Raw genomic sequence first — 25615 nt, 5'->3', positions numbered from 1 at the left:
TCACCCTCCTTTTAGATAAAAGACCTCCCAAGGCTGCTATTAGGTTTCCTTAAGAAGGAAAAACCCTTGACACCAAGAGAAGAGGCTTTTCCCAACATTCTCCATATCGTTTCCCACAATTATCATCTCTCATGAATTCGGACAAAGGCTAGGGAGGCGAGCAATTCATGGAATTCAATTAGTTGTTCGTCAACAAGATAGGTTATGGTTTACTTGAGTTAGACTTTGATTAGTAAATCGGATATACATGTAGAGTTGACGGGAGATTGCATGATTAGGTCTTCGGACACGGAGTTTGGATAGATATATTCGCAACTTAACGAAAGTTATGTCTAAATAGTAACTAGGGTAACAACGAGTGTCTAATTGAGTGTTGAGTGCTACTATTGTTGAGGTTTATGCGCTACAGAGTAGGAAGTGATTATTTGTCATAATTAAAAAGGGGGTATTGTGTTGTTTAAAATATGTATACCTAGGTAGACGTGATTTCTGTATTTATTTCCAAGTTATTGAAATATTCATGTGATTGTCGTCCTTGCTAATCCATAGGATTGAAGGAAGGTATAGTAGTGTTACGTCCATTCAAGGGCATGATTTATGATTTTTTTCATTCATTGGCATCATTGCATACATGGCATGTGGTTATGAGATAATATATGAAGCAGAAAGCCTGAGTACGTATCACTTGTTTTATCTGGTCAAATGGCCGAGTTGGGTTGGATATGAGGTACTAATTGTCAGCCAATCATTGGTAGTAAGGTAACGATGAGTATATTTATATAATGAGGATCCACGTCTGAGGTTCTTTCTGGAGCGGAGGATTTATCGCTCGGGTTCGATAAGCATCCGGAACGAGTGGTCCATGGACACCATGGGTCTTCTGCATGTCATGACTACTGAGCAATGACATCAGTTAGCATGTATGTACAGCATGATTGGGCCTTGCATCGCATCTGCATTGCATTACATTTCACACTGCTTCTCTTTATATTTGTGAACTGTCGGTCTGTTATATTGCATGGTGTACCTTTATGATTTGGGTTGAGGTTGTGTGAGGTGGTGAGTATCATGAGGGTAAGCATGAGAACAAATTTCAATGGTGAGTCGTCCCGTGAGTGCATCATATCTTAGTAAGTGAATTGGATAGAAAAGCTCTACGGCTAAAGGCTAGGAATTTAGATGTTAATGTAAATGAGGAGATGAGACTTAATTAATTGGCTTAAGGGAAGGTGGAATGAGATTTCAATGACTAGTTAGATGAACGATACTTTTATGGGGATAAGAGAAGTGGATAACTGGAAGTAGGAAGGTAAGTTCGTGACGATATAGTAATCCATGTTGAGAGCCTTGAGGGTCGTTGATTCATCTGCTTATCTTATTGACTTTATATTGTGTTACATGAAGTACTGATACTACCTTGCTACATCCTTTTTGGGTGTAGGTATGTTGCAGGTTTAAGTTGAAGTTTCTTTGTGCAGATTACCAAGCATTCTCCTACAGCCTGGCTCATCTCACTCCATGCAGAGGCTGGGTCATTTATTTTGTCTTCCTTATGTAGTAGGAGCTCTTGTACCTATCTAGACTAGGTCCCGGGAAGTTCTTTTCAGTTTCCTTGTATTTAAAAATAGAGTCTGTATGAACTTTTACTTTTGAACATTATGATTATTTGATGTTGCTATTTATAAACTGGCCGTATTTTGGGTTGGTTGGTAAGGGTTCGCCTACTAGTTAGTAATATGGTAGGTGCCCGCATGGCCGGTAAGTTGGATCGTGACAGAGCTATAAATGGAGGATTAGAAACTTACCCACGTAAGAATTTTATGAAACCCCTCCAAAATCTCTCCAAACCGGAGGTCCTAAGCTCCAAATATGAGAATGAAATGTCTGTCTAAGTTCGAAATGGGAAGTGAGGGATTAAATCTGCCCAGCAATCTCGCAGGTGCGGACCATTTCCCGCATCCGTGGGCCTGCTTCCGTGCCCATACCCTCACATCTGTGAGGTCCACTTAAGAAGCATAAGTCCACAGGTGTAGCCCCGCTCCTACAGCCTTTTTCTCATAAGTGCGAGACTAGCCTAATTCTCCTTTCCTTGCACCTGTGGCCCAACTTGCGCAGGTCCGAGACACCAGAAACCAACAAAAATCAGCCAAGTCCAAACTTCTATCCAACACCCGAAACTCATCCGGAACCTCCCGTACACAAGCCAAATATGCAAACGAGTCATAAAACATGCAAAGAATTTGGTCACGCACTCAAATCAATCACAAGAGGTCTTCTTGACCCAACGTTGATCGAGGTCAACTCCAACACACTCCACAACGAAACTTCCAATCAAAGGTCCAAAATACTCTCTAGTCCATCGGGAACCAAACCAACTACTCAATTAAGTCATAAATGACATTCCGGACCTAATGGAATTGACAAAATTTCGGAAAAGACTCGTTTACCCTCGATGTTGACTTTGGTCAACCATACTTTTAAGGATTTCCAAAAAGTCCTTTTTTCTACCTAAAACTTACCCGAATGCTTGGGAATCGCACCACCCATCCCCGCAAGTCAAATACACCGTAAGGAAGCTAGGAGAAGGGTCATTTTAGGAAGAAAAAAGAAGGCAAAACTCACAAACAATACAAATTAGTTATCCCTGGATAAAATAATGAAAATGATAAAAATACGCCTGAGGTCCCTCAAACCCTTTGTATACTAAATAAAGTGGAGGGTACTTTGTTAACAAACAACTTTTTGGTATTTATGTAATGTATGTTATGTTTAATACAACAAACTAAACAGTCAAGAAAAAAAAAGGAAAAAAACAATAGTACCAGGATAACTAATCGCAACATAATTAATTCCAGTATAACTAATCTCAACTTAACTAATCCTAGCATAACTTGTCTTCAAACGAAATGACCCCTAAGAAATAGAGAAAGGGATTCGGCAACCAGAGAAAGTTATACTCCATATTGTTGGGATCGGAATAACATGGCATCATGCAGAAACTAACAATTGCAAACCTTGAGCATCGATAAATTAGAGGACAAAATAAAATATACTAAAAGAGGCATATTCTTTTCAAATATGGTTTGGTCAATTGACCTACATATGAAAAAGCTAATATAAAAGGAATTATAAAAACTATTGAGAGAAAATCCTCCCCTAAGTAACATTCTTTAATGACTACATTGTGGATGCTATTGTGTTCAAGTTGTGGGAAGGAGTTCAATTTATAGATATCCAAAGCTTTTCCTCCAAGATAAGGAATAGTCAAATATGGAAGAGAATTATATTTTCCTTTCAAGAAAAGTAAAAATAATTACAGTTTATATTTTGACTTTCCTTCTCGAGAAAAGTAAAAGTCAACTATGGTAAGAAAATCAGGCAAAAATCCTAATACATATAAATGTTGGCAGTATTAGTAATAAAAAATAACTATAGACATGATTTTTTACGATAATAAATAAAACGGAAAAAGGTCAAAATGTCTTAACATATTAAAAATGACTCAAAAATGTTTTCCTTCCACCTGGTGGATCAAACCTCTCTATAATAACATCGTTCGATTAGAGATTTTTTGACTGCTTTAGCGAGTGGCTGTCATGCACCTACAACAACATTTGACGTTTAAGTACTATTTGGTTGTTATAAGCGGAAAAGGTGTCAAATCCTAAGTTTAATCACACTTTGTATAAAGAAGGAAATCTTTTAATGATGGAAATAGATATTCATATGATATTCTTTTTCATAATTAGTGTATTAAAGTAATAAATATTTGGTCAAAATCTCTACCTATTATTGGTAATTAATCTTAGAGATTCTATTTCTATAAAGATGGTTATTACAATAGTACCAAAAAAACAAAGATAGTTGTTATAGATGATTAATTTTACAAAGAGCATACTGATAATAGAGATCTCTGCTGCCATTACAGGTAAAAACTATTATGCAAAGGTAAAATATAACATAAAAGATTAGTTTCGAGAAAACCTAGGATGTAATATTGAGATTTTGTTATGTAAGGATGTTGTTATAGAAAAGTATGACCGCATATAATTTGGTATAACTTTCTCCAATGTTTGGTTGTAATTTGAATCGTGTATAACCTAATCCTAGTCTAGTCTAACTTAATACAACGATTGGTGTATTATAACAACATGGAACAACTAATTCATGTATAACTTATACATGTATAAAGTACCAAAAGAACAAAACTACCCTTATTATTTTCCCTAGAAATCAATAAAGGTCAAACATCCAAAGATATAATTATAACTCGATACTTTTTAGTTTTAAGAAAAATATTTTAAAGGATTGTGACCCCCCGAGGTGAGCTAACCCTAAAAACCCGTCCTCAATTCGGATTGATATATTATATAAGAATTATTTAGTTTAATTTTTTAAATTTAAATGATATCTTCTATATCTAATTATAGTGCAATTTATCAAACATCTAATAAGAAATAATGTTTATATTACTAATTCATGTATAAATAATTTGTGCATTACAAATACCTACATTGTAATCCCTGTATTTATAAAGTGACCCCTTATTGTTATTTGGAAAGTAGTAGCTCACTAGGGTATTAAGTTTGTATCGGCAGTTAAACTGTCACTTGCTAAACCAGACGTACAGGTGTGATTACTGAAATATTATCAACTAGTGAATATGTCCGCGCTTCGCGCGATTACGGAAAATATGAATAAATTGTAAAAAAAATCTTTTTATTTTATTTTTTATTTTTATAAATAAAGTCAAGATCTATAGAAGAGAAAAACAAAAATAAAAAAAAATTAATAAAGCCAAAGCTTAAAACTGTGAGTTAACACACAGGATCAAGTTTAACATTATAGTAACCAAAAGACAACCAAATTACACAAAATGAGAAAAAGTGGCTCACTAATCTGTTACAAATAGGGATGATTTTGACAACTAAGCTCATCTGTTACAACTTGGGATGATTTTGGAAACTAAGTACTCGTGGACGTGTTAAACTTAAAACTAGGCAAATTGGTTTGAAAGCCAAGATCCTGGTTCTCAAACCAGGTACCCAATTACTTGGTTTGGCTCTATTTACATATAGAGTATAATGAAACGGAAAGCTCAAAGTATCCAATAATATTTTTCATTTCTCAGATGTACTTTCTAATTTCCCATATTCCAATTAAAAGGAAGTGTTCATAGACAATTGTGAATTTAGTTATTAGGGACACATGCAAAGTTAAATAGATTTACAACAACGGTAGAAAACAAATAGAAGAGCACATACAAACAAATTATCTAACAAAAGAATTGTGACAGAGTAATGCAAGGCTACAAAATTGAGAAAATAATGAGCTTGGCGTTTTCTTCTAAGTTGCTACTGACCCTCAATTCACCGTGCCAAGCTAGGTTGCCTCTATGCCTGAAAGTGACACATAAATGAGAATATAAGATTGAGGACTTTAATCTGAATCCATTAGCTATAATTCATCCGATGTTAAAGAATTATAAAGTTGATGGAAAACTAATAAGCTTGTCGTGTTAGTAGAAGTCGCCTTTTTGTTAAACTAAATTCACAGTTTAGGTAATATGTAGTGGTTATGATTAATTAAATGATCAGTTAAAAAGAAAATGGGAAATCAACAACTCATCATGAACTCTATCGTCTCACAAAAACACTCTACCGAGAAGGCATCCTCCCACTTACTCCTCCTTGCTCCTTTATAAAGGATCTAGAATCTGTTCATCCTTTGCAACTTAAAACCACAATGTTATTGAACTACTACCAATGAACCAGTAATAAAGCGGCTAAAATTTAATAACCAGTTAGCGACTCAACATATTCAACTATGGTTGCAGAGGCAATGACATAAAAGACAATTACATCATGTTTGACTATGGCATAGCTAAGGCAATTGTACCCCTTTAAGTGCCTCCCAAACAGACCATCCCAATATAGAGGGAAAATAAATATTTTCAGTGAGCTAAAAAAATCTTGTGGTTCGGCTCTTCCCCGGACCCCATACATAGCGGATTAGCGGAGCCTAGTGCACTGGGCTGCCATTTTTATTGAGCTAAAAAAAAATCAAATCTTTAATTCACTGGCCACAAAGCTTTGGTTAGAAGAGCGTGATATCTCCATCTCCAAAATGAATACTCAATGGCCAATGTTTTTATAATAAGTTTGTAAAATCATAAACTTAATGACCAATCTAATTTTGACTCACCAGTTTCAGGCTTGTATGGCAGAGTCCAAACTGAACATCCAAAACTTGGGATGAGATTATTCTGTCAAAGCATTTGCACAGCTTCCACTGAAGCAACTCTTAATTTAAAACATAGATACTCACTGTAAGACTCTGATTAAGTATTAGGTGTGTTATTAAAAAAACAAAAAGCAAAAGTAGGAGAAATTATTGTCAGAAGTAAAATTTGAGAAAGTATTTTACAGACAAAACTTGAAAAAGGACTACGAAAGCAAGTAACTGAATCCGGGATAACATTAAGCTTATAATTTTCCTGATAAGGTTACTGATAATAGGGGACAAAGATAATTAATATAAGAATTTTAGGGAAAAGATCTTTCTTCACATTTTATCTTTCCCAAAATAATAGAAAATAAATACGTAATAAATACCACAAAGGAGCAAAATAGTCTTCAACTCCATATCAAAATTTCTTTTAAGATTCTTTTTTTCAATATTTCATACACATTTGTGGAAAAACAGAAAATAAATCTTCTTTTGCTTCTTTTTCCTGTCTCTAGACATCAAAATGAAAGAACACAAGATTTCACAATGACTATCTACTTTCATCAGCAAACCATCCCCATGAAAAAAGAGGGGAAAAAGGCACACATAATAATACTGTGCAAACATATGTTTTATTACCATGGCTCCATATAAGATATAAGGTGGATAATTGGAAGTTTCACAGCCTTGTTGGCACCTTAATAGGCAACCTCTTTGTCGTGATTCAAATTGCTGGGAAGCATATGTTGGCCTTTCCACCATCTAAATGGCCTCTGCAATTGAACAAAGTGGATGAATTTTAGTCCGGCTGAGTTAATCGACATGAATTTGAAATACAACTCTTGCACCAATACCACGATACATTAAGCTCAAGAGGGCCCGTTGATTTCACCAAACTCCATTTTACTTGATGAAAAGAAGATGATGGCATAAGGAAGTAGGAGATTTGCTGGGAAGAAGGAGAAAGTGAAAGCGGATTAATCTTTTACAGAGACTATAAGGATTTTTTTTTTAGGAAAAGAACCGTCACTTGGATTTGCTTTCCTTTAAAGATGGACTTATATTGCTACTACAGAACGGTTACTTTGGGCCAAACAGACAAACAGTTTCTTTTGGATTAATTACAACTATAGTGCTACGTGGGTGAGGCAATTTATGCTGGTATTGAATTAGGTTTTTTCAATGAATAGAAAATGTCATTTTTTATCAGAAAAATGAGGTAAAAGCCCAAAAAATTGACAAAATAGATAAATAGCAATGCTGGCCATAGAGAGGTGTCACATCACCTCTTCTATGCCTAGCTTTATATTATATATAGATGCTTGCTGGTCCTCACCTCTATGTTATTACTAGAAGTAATTACCCCCAATTGAATAGTCATGACTGGCTAAATCAGACAGATATCATATCTTATAGGTATAGTTAAATGATAGTATAAATGTTTATCCTCTTACCTCTATGATCGTATCATTTATCCCATATTACATATTTCAGCAATTTCATTTGTCACAAAATCGTTTAATTTCACGACGAAATTAATTCCTTAACTGATCAATCAAGTAATGAAAATGATCCACTAGTATCACTTTTGAATTTCTCTTTTCTATATAGTCAAGTCTAACAATAGCTTTATCTCTTAGAAAGTACATAGTCATAGGAAAAGCCTCTCTCTCACTAGATTTCTTAGTTAGCATAACATGTCATATAATTAGTTACTTAATTTTCATGTCATGTAGGAAAAGACGTAGAGTGATTATATATACATAATAAATGAATCTAGTCGTCTAGTTGAGTGTATCAACCCAACATGCTAATTAAGATCCACCTGTAACCCGAACCTGATAAAATTGTGTCTTAATATACTATAAATTGTCATGTCCTTAGTCTTAAACTAAGCGCATGTACGACACTTGACAACTTGATCACGATCATGCACAACTTGCTCACGATCTTATTATGCCAAGTAAGCCTAGATTACTACACTCAAGATCGCAAAGAAAATGATAGCTAAGGAAGATGAAAAATTTGCTAAGGGAAGCTTTTATATTAGAGAGAAGTACTTCATTGATTTTGCTTGATGAGTTAAAAATGAATGGCCCCCTATATGTACTAGTGATCTAGAGGGTAGTGGATAAATAATAATTACTACACAAGTCCCTCAATATTTACAGTTCTCCTATCTAGAATTATCTACAAGACTAGAAGGTTCCAAGGACTTTCTTAGAAATTAATTTCATAAGAATCTAAGGTTGTCCAAGAGAAGTCTCCACAGTTTTCTAGAACCTTCCCACAAGTGCTAGCCTCCTTCTTATGTAAGTATTCCACATAAGCAAAATTTGTGCCAAGTGGCGCCAAAGTGGCATGATGACATGGTGGTCATTACACTCCCCCACCTGCTGTTGTATAAGCTTTCCGATCTTGTCTTTTGAATTTCAATAAGTCTTTGTATCACTCTTATGTGGCCTCCTTAGGTGATTGCCCCTCCCAGTAGATGAGGAACATGGAGGTGGCTTTTTATCCTTGTTTCTCCTAGCTTGGTAGTCATTGATAGCTTTAATTTCCCGATCATTAGATGCATTGGTAATAATAAGCGCACAACACAATTAGCCCCTACTTGGATTATCCTTGTCTTTGTGGTACGACTTAAGCATGCTAACATGGAAAATAGGATTGACCTTAAGATGTGAAGGCATGTTAAGCTTGTATAATGTTTTTCCCTCCTTGACAAGGGTCTTAAAGGGTCCCTCGTACTTTGCAAATAAAATTTTTGTGCATGCCTTGTAGTACCTTGAACTGTCTGGAGCTAAACTTTATCATAACTATGTCCCAACCCTATAGCTCGTGGGATGCCTCGTGTGGAATTTATCATAACTTTTTCCCTCCTTAGTTGTATTGTCCAGGTAGGACTTAGCACTGTCAAGCTGCTCCTCCCATCCTTTGGCCATATGATAAGCCCCTAAACTTTTCCCTTGGACGCGACTAGTAGTGAATGTAGAGTTTGCAGTTGTTAACCTGTTGCTAGCTCAAATGGCTCATGCCCCATGGATTCGCTATGCTGCAAGTTATAAGAAAATTAGGCTATGTCCAAAAGCTTTGCCCAATCCTTCTGATGTGCGTTCACATAATTCCTCAAGTAGCACTTCAATAAGGCATTGGGCCGCTCCATCTGTCCATTCGTTTGCGGCTGGAAACTACTTGAAAATTGTAACTCTGTGACAAGGATGCCAAATAACTCTCTCTAAAAGTTCTCAGTAAATTGAGGGTCTCGGTCACTAATGGTTATGCCTTGGTAAGCCCCAATAATTCATCACATTCTTAAAGAATGTCTTGATGGCTTCCATGGCTGTACAACCTGGTGAGACAGGCATGAAAGTAGCTTACTTTAAAAAAAAATCCACGACCACCATAATAGTGCCATAACTATTAGAATTCGTCAAACAAGTGATAAAGTCAATAGTCACGTTCTCCCCAGGAAGCTCCGCAATTGGTAATGGATCCAAAATTCCTTTGGGTTGTTGTTACTCTACCTTGTCCTGTTGGCACACAATAAAAGTCTATACGTAGCACTCTATATCACCCCATATGTGTGACCAATAGTAGACCGACTTAACCAAGGCCTTAGTGCGATGTTGGCCTGGATGACCGACCCATATGGTGTCATTGATCTCCTTCATTATGCACCGTCTAATGTCTCCAAATTTTAGCACATAGACGCTCTAACCTGTGTGAGCAATAGACCATCTTCCACCCAAAAGCTCCTCGTCTTTCCCTAGGTGGGTAACTCCATAACCTACTTGGTTGTTGAATCATGTTGCATGCCCTCCTTTATAACCTTTCGAATGTCACAACTTGTTGAAGTGCTGGCATTAAGCTCGGCCTTTGGACTTAAGGCATCAGCCACGACTTTACCCTTGCCCATTTTATACTCCAGCATATAATCAAATTCGACCAAGAAGTCATGCCATCTTTCTTTCTTTGGTGTGAGATTATTTTGTGTCTGGAAGTAGCTAGTGACCACACTGTCTGTCTTGACCACGAACCTCGACCCGAGCAAGTAATCTCGCCAGGTGCGAAGGTAATGCACAATGGCAGTCATCTACCTTTCTTGTACTGTGTAGAGCTTCTCTATCTCGTTCAACTTGTGACTCTCGAATACTATAGGATGTCTATCCTACATCAAGAAACCTCTAACGACAAAGTGTGAGGCATCTGTATGCACCTCGAACGACGAAGTCTGAGGCATCTTTATGTACCACGAACGTCTTGGCTAAGTTAGGCAATGCCAAAACTGGCTTTTCTATCACAACTTCTTTAAGGTCTTTAAATGCCTTCTGAGTATACTCTATCTAGACACACATTTTCTTCTTCTTTAACAACTAGGTCAATGGTGCTGCCTTGGTTGGATAGCCACTGATGAACTAATGATAGTAGTTAACAATGCCAAGGAAAAATCTCAATTAAGTTACCGTTATAGTTGCCTCGCACTCCCAGATAGCCCATACCTTAGCCTCGTCTGTGCGTATCTCGCCATTGTTAATGACATGGCCCATGAAGTGCACCTTAATTTGATTGTGAAAGCTTACATTTCTCCCTCTTGATGTATAACTTGTTCTCTCACAAGATTTGGAAAACCTTTAGAAATTCTCCACGTGCTCCTCTAAGGTGTTCTTCTAGATGACTATGTCGTCAAAGTAGACTACCATAAACTGATCAAGGTAGGGATGGAAGATTTTGTTCACGATGGTGAAAAATGTAGCAGGTGCATCGGTTAAGTTGAAGGGAATTACCAACTACTTAAAGGATTCATACCTCGTCACATATGTTGTCTTTGGTTCATTCCCTTCAGCGATCCAAACCTAGTAGTAACCCTTGTGGAAATCCACCTTGGTAAAGTACTTGACTTGTCCAAGTCTATCGAATAAGTCAGCAATGAGCAGGATCATGTACTTGTTCTTTACAGTAACCTTATTAATCTCTCAGTGGTCTATGCATAAGTGCAACAGTCCATCATTCTTTTGGAACAACATCGGTGCGCCGAAGGGTGCTTCGATGGGTGAATGTGACCGGCATCAAGTAGCTTCTTCAGTTGCTTCCTAAGCTCCTCTAACCCAGGGAATCTCTTTGTTTCCCTTTCCATTCCAAATTTTCTTCACTGCGACAACCATGCAGCAATACATATTGCCAACAATCCAGTTTTTCACAAACAAACGAAACACGTCAAACTAGACTGCCATGTTCGTGAAAAATTAATGTCATTTGTCCCCTCTTCTTCTCAAATTGTTGATCTTTTTAGTAAAGCTTGGCTTCATCAGTATTCTTTGGGTGTGTTAGTGTTACACCTTAGAAATTTTCCGCGAGCCTACAATGAATAGACCAATGAAGGGTATGAGTGTGCGATGTTTTACTAAGTAGGGAATGACTAATTATGAATTTTTGGAAATAAGAAAGTTGCGGAATTTTATTTCAGCCCAGTGGTCGTAAAGTGATTTACGGCCCGTAAAGTGATTTACGGACCGTAAAGTGATTTACGGCCCGTAAAGTGATTTACGGACCGTAAAGTGCCATCGTCCTTCAACATTTCAAAAATTTCGACTTTCTGTTAAATATTGAAATGGTAAAATACGACCCAGAATACGGACCGTAAATCGAAATACGGCCCGTAAACTGAGTCGTAAACTGCCATGATCTCCAGCCAACCTTTCTGTTTCTAATATGCTTAAATACGACCGTGGAGGACGGACCGTAAACCAGTATACGGCCCGTAAAGTGGGGTTTACGACCACTGTACACCTCGATTGTTGTTCATTAAAAATCAGATTTTGAGTATTAAAAAGGGACCTTAACCTCATTTTATTTCATTTTTCATCTCCACAATTCAAGAACACTCTAGAATATTCTCCAAAACACTTCAACCACAAGAATACCAAGGAAATCAATGATCATCAACACCGAATCTATGAAACAAAGTGTATGAAACCTAATTGGAAGTCATCTCCTTCAAGAAATTCCAAAAGAGGTGAAGAAGGGTTTTGGTGCTAAAGAAGTGATTCCACTCTAGACTTATTCCACCATCATCTAAGGTAAGTTTCATGACTTTATCATGTTGTTTAAAGTATTGGAAAGCTAAGACACTTAAATTGTAACAAGACATAGAAAATGGACCATTACTGAGTGAATAGTGCCATAATTGGGTGATAGCTAGGCTGGATCATGAATGTTGGTGTGCTATGATTATGAATACGTTATAAATGACGTATAGACCATGGAGAAGGTGTGAAGTATGCGAAATTACGATGATGAGCTAAAACCACTAAAGGTGGAGAAATTGGAGAAAATTGTGGATTTTGCTTAAGATATATATATGATGATAGTTGATACGATATTGTAAGTGTTGTTGTAAATGTTTGGGAGTTGAAACGATACATGAGAAAATTAGTAGAAACAAAGGAAACGCTGCCCAATTGTCCCTAGAAATAACGACACGTTTTTATAGTCGATTAACTAATACCAATTCGAATTCTCTCGTGAAGGTAGCGACGTGATATCAAAGGAGATCAAGTGAACGATAGCCTAGCTAAACGACAAAGGTATGTGAGGCTAGTCCTTTCCTTCTAATGGCATGAATCCTATAGCATAAATTCCTTTCCTCTTCATGAGTTCATGTATTCCGAAGAAAGCTAAAAAGCCTATATCTATAAATGTCTATATAAGATAAGAGATATAATACTAAGATGCCATAATGATGAAGATGTTATTGATTACTCACACTCACCTTATGTGCTAATTCCTTCAAGGTGAGGCAAAATGTCAATAATTCCTCCATAATGAAATCGGGGGATCACGACCTTACGTCACCCCGATAAAGTATAGTTGATCTTGAGCTTTACGCATGTACTATAATAATATGAGCATGTCATGATAATATTACACCGCTCCTAGTTGGTCGGGCAGTCACCGCTAAGGCGGGCAGCTATACGGATACACCATGACCATTTGGCATGGGCAGACACCACTAATGGGCGGCATGAGATGGTACCCCGGACGCGGGATATTGTTATTGATTATCACACCGTTCCATTATGGACGGGCAGCTTACATATTATGCATATATGATATGATGATGAGTATGAGTAAGACAACATGCACTACTTCTCCTATGATTGTCATTCAGATCCAGATGTTTCATATTGATGTTCTTATTATATTATTGTTGTCTTCCTTCATTGTTTATGTCTCTCATACTCAGTACAATATTCGTACTGACGTCCGTTTTCTTTAGACGTTGTGTTAATGCCTACAGGTAGACAGGGAGGTGAGCTTGATCCAGATCCATAGTAGCTGTCAGCTGATTGAGAGCACTCCATTGTTCGGAGGTGCTTGTGATTCTCCTTTTGGTATATATGCATATTTTGAGCACGACGGAGTCTTGTTCCGTCTATATATATATAGTCTGTCAGTAGAGGCTCGTAGATACGCAGCGTGGGTTAGATGGTCTCACAAGATGTTATTATATGTATATATTATTTTGATGGCCGAGAGGCAAATGTATATAAAGCATTTATATTTCGATCTAAAATATGTTTTTCCTATAATTCGTGTATGAAGTTGATTAAAGGGCCTTAAGTGAGTAAGATGAGTGGTAGAGTGAGTGGTGCTCGGTGGCTAGCCCCGAGTACCCGTCGCGGTCCCTAGCTGGGTCGTGACAGTTAGGAGTCCAATGTCCGAGCTCCAACTTGAGCAACGTATTATCGGAAAATCTGTCAGAGCTACTCTCACCGACAAAGTTGTCAGCGATACAACATAAGCTTTGTTTATATTGCTCTCCACATATGTAGATTTTACTAAGAGTTGGGCCGGATAACAAGAATGGGCTAATGCAACATTTGGGCCATCAAAAGATTCTGTTTGCACTTGGTCGTATCCATTGGGCTATCTTTTGACTGAGGCATATTTCAATGGGCAATTCGCAGGAATGCCCTATTTTGGGCTGGTCTTTAATTTTGCCCTTCATTAGAACCCCTTAGTTTCGGGTTCGAACCCTCGCTCAGTCAAAAATTTTAAAAAAAATCGTAAGGTAGAGTTTGGATTCGCAAGGCAGAGATTTTCCTGCAAACTCTACCTGCAGGAAGAATTTTGCTACCTTCAGGTAGAGTTTTGCCTTCAAGCATGCCAAAACTCTACCTTAAGGCAGAGTTTTGCATGAGAGGGAGAGTTTTGCAAACTCTGCCTATGGGTACAGTTTTGCATGCAAAACTTTGTCTTGCGAATCCAAACCTTTGCCTTGTGAAATTCCTTTTTTTTTTTTTTGAGCTGGTGTTCGAAACCAGAACCTCGGGGTATTAGGCGAAGGAGAAAAAGACCACCAATTTGAGGGACAAAAATTAAAGACCAGTGCTTTTGAAGGACAATCCGCACAAAAAACATGTATTTCAAGCCCAACACATTTTAATGTGTACATAGTAGGAAAGGAACTTTCTAAGATATTAGAGTACAATGAGTTGTATAGGTAGTACATCAGGGTTACTAAGTTTTATAGCAATTTTTTATATTTTTTATATTCTCTACATAAGGGACAAATTAAGCTTGTCAAGTGGGACGGGTCGTAGTTAAGGGGTCGGGCCGGGCTAGGGCCGGGCTTAGGGAGGGAAAAGGGTGTCCGGCCCAGCCCCTGCCCGGATAGGGGCTACACCTCAGGCAAACCGAGCGGGGCTAGGTTTTAGTTAGTGGGCCGAGCCTTTTTTTTTTTAAGTTCTAATACAAAAATAGACATTTACATTTATTAATAATAATAAAATTAACATTTACATCTAATGATAAAATTGCTAAACTAAAAAAAAAGGTTTAGTCGTTGTCAAATTCAAAAAGCTAGCCGTTGTAAATATACAAAACTAGTCGTTGCCAATTTTATTTGAACCCCTAAATCTATGAATAACTACACTTTAGTCATATTTTCAAACTATAAATACCCCTCCATTTTTCTTCATTTTCACACAATTCTTCCACAATTCTCTCTTTATCTAAATTTGCTATTCAACTAGTGTGCATTACTACTTTCAATTTTCACGAATAATTCTCCCTCTCCACCTTCTCCTCGAGTTCGAAGATCAACTTTGTTATAGCCCGTATTTTGTACGTTCGGACAATTCAAGATAATTGTGAGAAATTAAGGGCAAGGCTATATTTTGATCTTGTTTAATACACAAGTTGTTTATGAATATTATTGGTATGGAAATATTGAGAAAGGCTAAGGGTAAAAAGGGAAATTCGCAAAATGGTTCATGGTAATATTGTGGAAAGGCTAGGGGTAAAATGAGAATTTCACAACAATTTAAGAAAGTTCTTGAATGGACCATTGTGGCCGTGTGGCTTAAGGGAGTGGGTCCCACCCATGGCCATGTGTTCATATTCTTATTTGTAGGAGCCTTATATATATACAGAAGTGGTCAAATAAGACATATTCATCCTTCCAAATCAAGAAACTTCAAGAAAGAAAGAAAAGAAGAAGAAGAGAAGGGCATTCGGCCCTAGCCAAGAAAATTGGCTCCATGGAAATTGATCAAGAAAAATTATTTCTCCTAGTATTCCAAGCAATTGGAAGGTCCTCTTTAACATGGAATGGTTGTTGGAGTAATAAAACCATTTAATTGTGCAAGTTCACAACCTTAGCCAAGCCAAGAAGTTGAGTGAGAAAGGTATGTGTTCAATCCTCTTTTACATGTGTTATGGATGATTTGTATATGTTGTAGCATGTAGAAATTGAGGAAATACATGAAAATATGTATGTTGGAGTGATGGCCGAATGAAGGTTATGTTGGTAAGATGAGATGGATTGATTTTATTTAGTATTTTGATTGTTGTAGTTGTGGATTTCATGATGAAAATGAAGGTTGGATGAATTGAAATGAAGTTGTAATCGTTGAGAAATTATTGGAGGAATTAATGTGATTCTAATATGGTTTCTTGTAATTATGAGAATGATGTTGCTAGTGTATGAATTATAGGTATAGTTCATGAATTGAAGGAAGGAAATGTGTTATTATTGTTATTGTTGCACTTTGGAGGTTTCGGGTGGAATGGCATATTGATTAGATTATTTTGAATATTGTGTGAATTGTTTGAAATGTTCTTGAATTTTGCTTGTAAGGTCTTGGCCAAGTATTTGAACGTGTAAGCATTGATATTGGCTTGATTATATGTGATTGAATTGAATATAAATGAAATGACGTTGAATTGTGTAGAAAGGATTGCTAGTGTTAGAATGCATTTGAAATAATTGTTGAAGCCGGAGATATGATTGTTGGTATTGTTGTTGATAATTTGGCCGAGTTGAATTCTCGGATGGTTGTTGATAAAATTGGCCGAGTTAGATTCTCGGGGATGGTGTATTTACAGGGGAAATGCTGCCGAAATTTCAGTAGATTATAAGTGAATTTATGTGAGAAACTAAGGCAAGTGTATGACGACGAATCTAATGATTGTGTGAATTCTTTTGAATGTAGACTAGCAAGCTTGGATAAATAAGCGTAGCTAATAGGACGTGGAACAGGTATGTAAGGCTTACCCTTTCTTTCTTTTGGCATGATCCTTGTGAAACGAACAGACGATATGTATATGATTCCAAAGAAACTCCCATTCTTAGAGCCACTAGGATGGCTAACGTTCTTGATTTCCATAAGCTGTTTCATATGGTTTTGATGCGTATCTATGATGTTCGAAATTCTGTTTGATATGTTTTCGAATGGCATTCGAAAGATAATTGATATGACTAAAGTTTTGATCTTCAAATGCTAGCACGTTCGATTATTCCATTGAGTCTTTGATATATTTTGATATGTACATATGGTTCCAAAAGCTATATTTGATTTGATCCATAACGATATCCGAAAGGTACTTGATATGATTGTTGCTTTGATTTTCCAAAAATGGCTTCTGAAACGTTCGTAGAAGGTTCTGTACTAAAACGTCCATAACTTTTTCATACTAACTCGGATTGACTTGAAACGTGTTTATGACCCTCAAGTGTCGACTTATGTACGTACTCATCGAGTCTTGAAATTTGTTTTATATGCATATGGTTTCTCACTACTCTGCTCGTGCATGCCTCAATGTATCTTTCACCGAGTCTCGGGCCGGGTATGTTATCGTGCGCACTCCACTGCATTGTTCCCCGAGTCCCTCACTAGAGGGCCGGGTACGGTATATGTATATGATGATATGATGAGATGATGATATGTTATGGTGGCCAGGAGGGCATATGATGATTTTATTCACCGAGTACCTCACTAGAGGGTCGGGTACGGTATGTATATGATATATGATGTTCACATGCATGATTCTATCCACCGAGTCCCTTAATGGGCTGGGTACGGTATGACTTCATTCACCGAGTCCCTTACTAGAGGGCCGGGTACGGTATATATATATATATATATATATATATATATATATATATATATATATGCATGCATGATGATATGAAAGTATGATGACATGATTTTATCCACCGAGTCCCATAACGGGCCGGGTACGCTATGTGATAATGATATGCATGATTAATGTTTTAAATGCAAGAGTTTTGGTATTCTGGACATTGTATAAGTTTCTGCACCCCTTATATCAGTTATGATTCTTTTACTGTGATTCTTGCCTTACATGCTCAGTACATTTTTCGTACTGACCCCCTTTCTTCGGGGGCTGCGTTTCATGCCGCGCAGGTACACCCAGATGAGTAGAAGACTTTGCTAGAAGGTGTTCCAGCGGGATTGGCGAGCTTCATTTCCTTCCGGAGTGATGCCGAGTCTGAGTATACATGTTATGATTTCTGATTGATGTTAGAGACTTTGCAGACAAAGTCATGGGTATAGAATGTCAGTTTTGTAAGCGGCTCCATCAGCTGATGTGTCATTCTGTGTTATGTGATAAATTCCATATGATTACAGATTTTGTTTGATTTGAGAACAACGAAAAATAATATTTCTGAAAGCTCTCATTATGTATTTCACTTAATTTAAGTTAGAAGTCCAAGCGAGTATGTGTGTAATAAGAGTCAGTGGGTTCGCTCGGCTCCGAATATGGGATCGGGTGCCCATCAGACCCTGGTAAGATTAGGGTGTGACAAACTTCAAGTGCGGTGTGGATGTATTTTGAGCGAGTAAACGAGGAGCATGTAAATGTCAACATTGTGGTGACATATATATCCACAAGTCCGGAACGCCGCGTATTAGCCTATTAGGTGGGGTGGGGGGTGGAGAGGGGTACCGGTGTGTTGCGTAGGCACTTGTGAATAGGGGTGGGCATGGTACGGTATGGTACGGTATTTGAAACTTCGGTTCGGTAACTTCGGTATTCAGTTTTAAAAAATACGATACCATTACCATACCAAACTAATTCGGTATGGTTCGGTATTTTTAAGTTCGGTTTCGGTATTTCACGATACGGTATTTCGGTAACCATAATTTATTTAACTTCGACTTACATATATATCATCACCAACCGGACACTCACAAACCCAAAATCCAACAAGATCTAACCGATCTTGTCGCCACTGCAATTTGGGTGCTTTTTGAGTTGCTTGAGTACCACTTGCTTACACTTGTATGCCATATACTGATCGCTGCCTTGGCAGTCCTTTTCCTTTGGTCCAATGCATCCACCTTCATAAACAAGCCTCCACCCAAAATTCCAGAAGTCATTCTGCCTGAGGACATATGGATTGTATATATGTAGTATAAACTTCGGTACGGTATACGGTATTTCGGTATCCATTTTATAAATACCAAATACCGTACCGAATACCAAAGAAAATTTAAATTCATACCAAATACCATACCAAATACCGTAATACCAAAACCGCGGTATTAAAAATTTCGGTATCGGTATGGTATTCGGTATATACCGTACCGTGCCCACCCCTACTTGTGAAAAGGCACGTAATTGAACTTTGAAGTTTATCTCTTCTTTAAATTTGTCCATCGATGTTAGCCGTTTAATTTGTATGTTTTGAACTTTTGATTTGCAATATTTCGCCGTTCAAGTTTGTATGTTTTGAATTTTCAATGTTATCAATTTAAGTTTTAAGTTTTATTTTAAATTATTTATGTTGATATGTCTATTTAACTGGACACGAAGTTTAAGAAAGAAGAGAAGACTTTCAAACTTGTGGTGTTAAATGAGTCACATATATTTTTTGTGGCTATAAATCATTGCATAAAGGTAAATTATTTTCAAATATAGAAAGGGGTCATTTTTTTTAGCACGGACTAATAAAGAAATAGATTCACGTAAATTGAAACGGAGGGAGTATTATATTTGATATAATCTACGTATCCACAGTATATATGACATGCTAATGGAATTTTACTTTTATATAAAACTATCACAACCTAATATATACTATATACTGAAAATGTATCAAAGGTATATTTGTTGAGAAAATAAGATTGTCTAGCTTTAAAATACAATTTTAAAGAAAACTAAAGTGCTCCGTAAAAAAAGACTCCTAATTTATTGGGATACAATGTTTTTAAAATATTTATTATTAATAATAAATGTAGTACTTATCTCTCTTTTTTTGTTTTTTAATTTGAAGTGGTCCGGGCCGGTGTCCCGGTGGGCCATCATCCGGGTTACTGGTGGGCCGGGCTAGGGGTCTGTCCACCTTGTCCGGCCTAGCCCCCTAATAAATTCTACCTAGCCCAGCCCCTTACACCTCTTAGTGGGTCTGGGCCAGACCGGTGGTGAGCCGGGTTTATCGGGCCTAATTCGGGCCGGGCCGGCCCACTTGACACGCTTAGGACAAATACACAATGTCGAATAGAAGAAAAACATTCGACAGAATTCCTACATAGAGCCATTATTCTGCTTGCTTTCTTTAGCAAGTTCCAGTCATTTTTCTCTACTAGTTAATGTTACAAAATCAATTAATAAAAAAATAAAAGGAAAATAGACAACCCAAAAACAAATTCGAGCAAAGAAAGAAAAAAAAAAGTCATTTCCGCATCAAAATCGAGAAAACTAGTAAAATGAGAACTTGGAAACTAAATAGTGTGTGGATGATTCTAAACTTGGTTTATAGATAAATTTGTCCAAAGGTCCGGGAGGAATCTTACTTGGCTCTCAACTGCAAGTACTAGATAAGTACTTATGAGGAATTATATACTATCAGTATCCAAGATGACGCACCGAGTGACACAAAAATAAAGCAAGTACTATATTTTATTTAGTAAAATGTAACTAGTGGTATATTAAAGGAATAATGAAAAAGAAATAGTAGTGTAAAGACAATCCACCTTCTACGCATGCTAACTAAAAACGGGATTAATACAAACTACTCATATATCTAGGGGTGTTAAATGGGCGGGTTAGGCTGAAATTGGCCCAATCAAAATGAGCTGAGATAATAAATGGGTTGGGCTAACATTGGCCCAAAAGTTACTTGGGCTGAAATAGGTTGGGCTGAATTGGGCTAAAAATGGGCTGGGTCATGACCCGCCCAACTTGACCCAGTTTCTTTTTTGAAGGGTCTATTTTCTAAAAAAACATTTTTCGCGAAAAATATTTTCGCGGATTTTTCGTGAAAAATATTTTTAAGGAAAACATTTTCCATAGTAAATATTTTCGAGAAAAACATTTTTGTGAAAAATATTTCCCTTCATATTAAACATACCACAAACTTATAAGATACATGATACAAGAAAAGTGTATACATAAAAAAAAAACGGAAAAGGGCCAAATATACCCCTGTACTATTGAAAAAGGGTTAAATATACCCTTCGTTATACTTTGGGTCTAAATATACCCCTACTGTTATACTTTGAGATCAAATATACCCCTCCTCCGTTAAAATTGTCCAAAGTAGACATCAAATCTGACGTGGCACCACGTGGGCATGCCACCTCACCGCCCAACTCATTTACCCCTCTCTTCCCCTTCTTCACCCACCGTTATCATCTTCTCTCCCTTCACAACCACCGCCACCATTAGTACCACCATCTCCACCTTCACTCCCTCTAAGAAAACTTAATCCTAATTGATTAAATAAGTTTTGTATCTGTCTCTATACAAAACTTCTCCAACCTTCACTTCTCTGTAACAGTAATTCCCATTTTTTCAAAAACAAATGTCGAATTACAAAGCTATTAAATTGAATTGAGATTTTCACAAAACACAATTAATAGAAGAAATGGAAAACAAACTTGTTATGACGGACTCTCATGCTCTTCAATCACACTCTCATGCTCAATACCAGATCCTTCAACATTCCATTCAAGGTGGGGTTCTTGTTTTTGCCTTGTCAATACTATATTTGGGGTTTACTGAAATTGTTTTGTTGGCTTAAAGTTGGAATATCAGTGGCCTGAGTTCGTTGGGGTTTTCTTTAATCAATTAGGATTAAGTTTTGTGGTAATACATTTACTTATGCTTCTTTTTCTTAGAGGGAGTGAAGGTGGAGATAGTGGTACTAATGGTGGTGGTGGTTGTGAAAGGAGAGGAGATGGTAATGGTGGGTGAAGAAGGGGAAAGAGAGGCGTAAATGAGTTGGGTGGTGACGTGGCATGCCACGTGGTGCCACGTCATCGAGTTGTTAGTGACATGTCAAATTTGGTGTCCACCTTGAATAATTTTAACGGAGGAAGGGTATATTTGATCTCAAAGTATAACAACAGGGGTATATTTAAACCCAAAGTATAACGAAGGCTATACTTGACCCTTTTTCAATAGTACAGGGATATATTTGACCCTTTTCCTTAAAAAAAATAAAGTAAATCTCAAGCAATAAACCCAAATTTAAGTAAATCTTAAAAATGGGCTAGTATTGGGCTAAGATAGAGATCACTTTAAAATGGGTTATGTTGGGTTGGGCTAAAATCAGCTCAATATGAAATTATCTTGAGCCCAACCCATAAAATTTTGGGCGGATTGGACGGGCCATCACCTTTTGGGCCATATTTGACACCCCTAGATATATCCCTGGAATATTCTATCCTTCTCTATTTAATGCCCTATCTCATGGATAACTTTTTGATCGTATCTCATCAATTATCGGCGTGGACACAGTATTTTTCAAGTTTACTCATAGCATATATTATAATGGTGTACATAGGATCTTTTGCAAGTAAATAAATGTTTATTTATATAGATGTCCTTATCGAATTATCATTTACGACATGTTTGGATGGTTATTAATTAGCTGTCTTTTCATAACGTATTGTAGTGTATTGTATTGCTGAATACAACTTCTGCATAGAATGTATCGTTACATAATGTCACTAATCAACAATTTAAAGGATAAACCTACAATATTATAAAGAAAATGTAGGATATGGGGTAGAGTTATTATAAAATATTTAAGGTAAAGGATAAAATTACATTATTAAATAATAAGCAAGGCAAATGATAATAAAGGTAACGACACGATCACATCAAATCGATTGTTACATAAAATGACACTTTTTGTCGTTACATAATGATGAATTTAATTAAATGAAACGATACAATAAAATTTAATTAACAATCAAAATAAATACTATATTTAAAGTAACAATACAATAGAATAAGTAACAACCATCCAAACAAGTTGTTAGGGTGTGTTCGGCACGGAGGAAAATACTTTCCAGCTAATGTTTTGCGATTTTCCATGTTTTGTTGGTCAAAACATTTAGGAAAGCAAGTTCCTTAAAATGAGGAAAATGACCTCCCCAGTGAAAGTTTGGGAAACAAGTTTCACAAGTGACATTTCACATTGATAGCGTCCACCCCATCCTACCCCAACCCTTGTAGACCCCCATTCACCACCCCATCCCCACCTCCTATAACATTAGTTTCGATTATATACAAATACATTTAAGATAATATATTTTTGCTTACGTACCAATCACAAAAAAAAAAAAAAAAAAAAAAAAAATAGAAAAACTCGCATATATTATTTTCCATGCATGAAAAACATTCATACCGGACGCACCCTTAGTCTGAGCCGTCAAGCTAGTTTTTAATGCCAAAGCCAGGTCGAACTTGCTAGCTAGTTCAAATCCCCTGATGATTTACTTTTGTAGGATTGGAACTTGTTAAAAAATGTCTTAAGATGACGCTGTCTTAAAAGAAAGATATAAACAAATACGCATGGGAGTTTTGATTGTGCAAACACTCTGGAATAGAAAATCACATTAACTGCAAGACCAAGCACTTATTTTTAATATTAATAAGTGATGTCATCTAATGTTATATATAATTATGTATTTTTTATTTTACACAAATTAATTGTGTATATCGAAGAGACTACCAGACCCATCTTCACTTTGTTAAATCGAGAGTTCTCGGACATATACTTAATGGCTAGTGCACAAAGATTTATATCCCATTTCAGGAACGGAAAAGGGTTTAAAATACCACTGCATATTAAAAATGACTCATAAATATTCTCAGTTAACCTTTCGATATATAAATACCCTTACTATTTCTTTTGGTTCAAATATGCCCTAATAATTGACTAAGGAGTCGTTTGGTAGCTGATTAGAGTTATACAGATATTATTAATATATGAATTAGTTAGGAGGGAATCTATATATTATTTTATGCAAGAATTAGTTATGCAGGGTTTAATTATTCATCTTCTACCATGCATAAAATAATACATAAATTCCCTAAAAATTTATACATATATTAGTTATGCAACTTTTTTAAAAATTGCAAACCAAACATTGTAATCTCTGTTACTTTCGAATTAAGTGAATCAATTTGACTGGACACAAAGTTTAAGAAAGTAGAAAAGACTTTTAAATTTGTGCTGTTAAATAAGTCACATATATGTTGTGAGGCTATATGTCATTGCATAAAAGTAAATTGTTTCAAAATATAGAAAGAGATCATTCTTTTTTACACAAACTAATAAAAAATAAGTTTACATAAATTGAAACAAAGGATAAATTAATTTTATACATGAATAAATTATATCCTAACTAGCTACTAAATGTGATATTAATTATGCAAAACTTAATACAGGAATAATTACTTGCCTCTTAACTAACCACCACCCCGACAGCTTAGATCTCATTGGGTGAGAATGAGATGAGGATATGAAAATTAAATCCGAATAAATTAAAACATGCTTGAAAGTAGGAGTCCTTTTAAAGATAAAATGAGCGCAATTCAACCTTGCCACCTCACACCAATGGAGTAAAGTATTTGATCTCAATCCTTTAGTCATGGGCCTGTCACGTGTCTCTAAAGATAATATTTTTTAAAATGGATCGATGTTGAAATCAACGGGCTGATCTGCTCCAATAAACAGCCCATTAATGAGGTGGCTCGGATAATTGCCACATTTCCCCTCTTTTTCTAGTGCTTATCGATTATAACCGCTTTTAGAAAGACACTTATCGATTTTCTAAAGCAGGGATTAGTTAGTAAGAGATGTAACTTCTTCTAGTTTTATAATTCGGTTTTTTGGCACTTATATCGGAGCTCTGACTAATTTAAATTCGCATTGTGTATGACTCATTAAGAGGAAAATGCTCTCTAACGAAAAAAAAATCATACTTAAAGCTCGAATGCAAAATCTCTAATTAAGAGTGAAGGAATCTTATCTATCTTATCTATCTCATCATAATTTTTATTGTAGCAAGAGATGTAATTGTTGCTTAAGAAGGAAAAAGGAAGGGAAAAGGGTCCAAAATACCCCTCTACTTTAGAAAAGGGCTAAAAATATCCTCCGAAATTATTTCTCAAACCTGCTCCATCATTTAAATCCGACCCAACTAAATAATAACCCATAAGATCCCCTTATTCCCCCAGTTCTCAATTGTTGGGGCAATAAGGGGATCTTATGCATTATTATTTAGTTGGGTCGGGTTTAAAAAATAATTTCGGGTTATTTTGGGGGATAATTTCAGTCAAGACATGGGTATATTTGAAAATTTTAAGGATGAGAGGGATATTTTTGACCCAAAATAAGTTCGGAGGATATTTTTAGATTTTTTTTTCCAAAGTACATGGGTATTTTTTACCCTTTTCCCAAAAAAAATGGTATGCTATTCACTTTACGGGGATTTTTTGCTTGTTAAAATAGGAGTAATTGGTTTGCTTTAAAATAAAGCTTCTTACTTCATTCATGTACTGATAAAAGAAGCCAAAACATTCTTATTACCACTTGACCGGGAAAAAAGTTTGTACCCGAAATAACAAATGGAAAGACTTTAAAGTACAAGATGTCAGTCCAATAATTGAATTTGTTACCCTATGTTTAAGTGTACGGAGGAGTTGTTATTATTAAACTACAACTTCAATCCACAATAGTTAAAATAGACGTGCAAGTGTCATTCGAAATCATCAACTTTTTCCATTTATAGGGAATATATATGATTTTAGTTTCTTAATCCTTACCGTTATTGAC

The sequence above is a fragment of the Lycium barbarum genome, chromosome 10, assembly GCF_019175385.1.
Source record: "Lycium barbarum isolate Lr01 chromosome 10, ASM1917538v2, whole genome shotgun sequence".
In the NCBI taxonomy this organism is placed as follows: Eukaryota; Viridiplantae; Streptophyta; class Magnoliopsida; order Solanales; family Solanaceae; genus Lycium; species Lycium barbarum.
The sequence above is the reverse complement of the archived record's forward strand: the minus strand, read 5'-3'. Positions refer to the sequence as shown.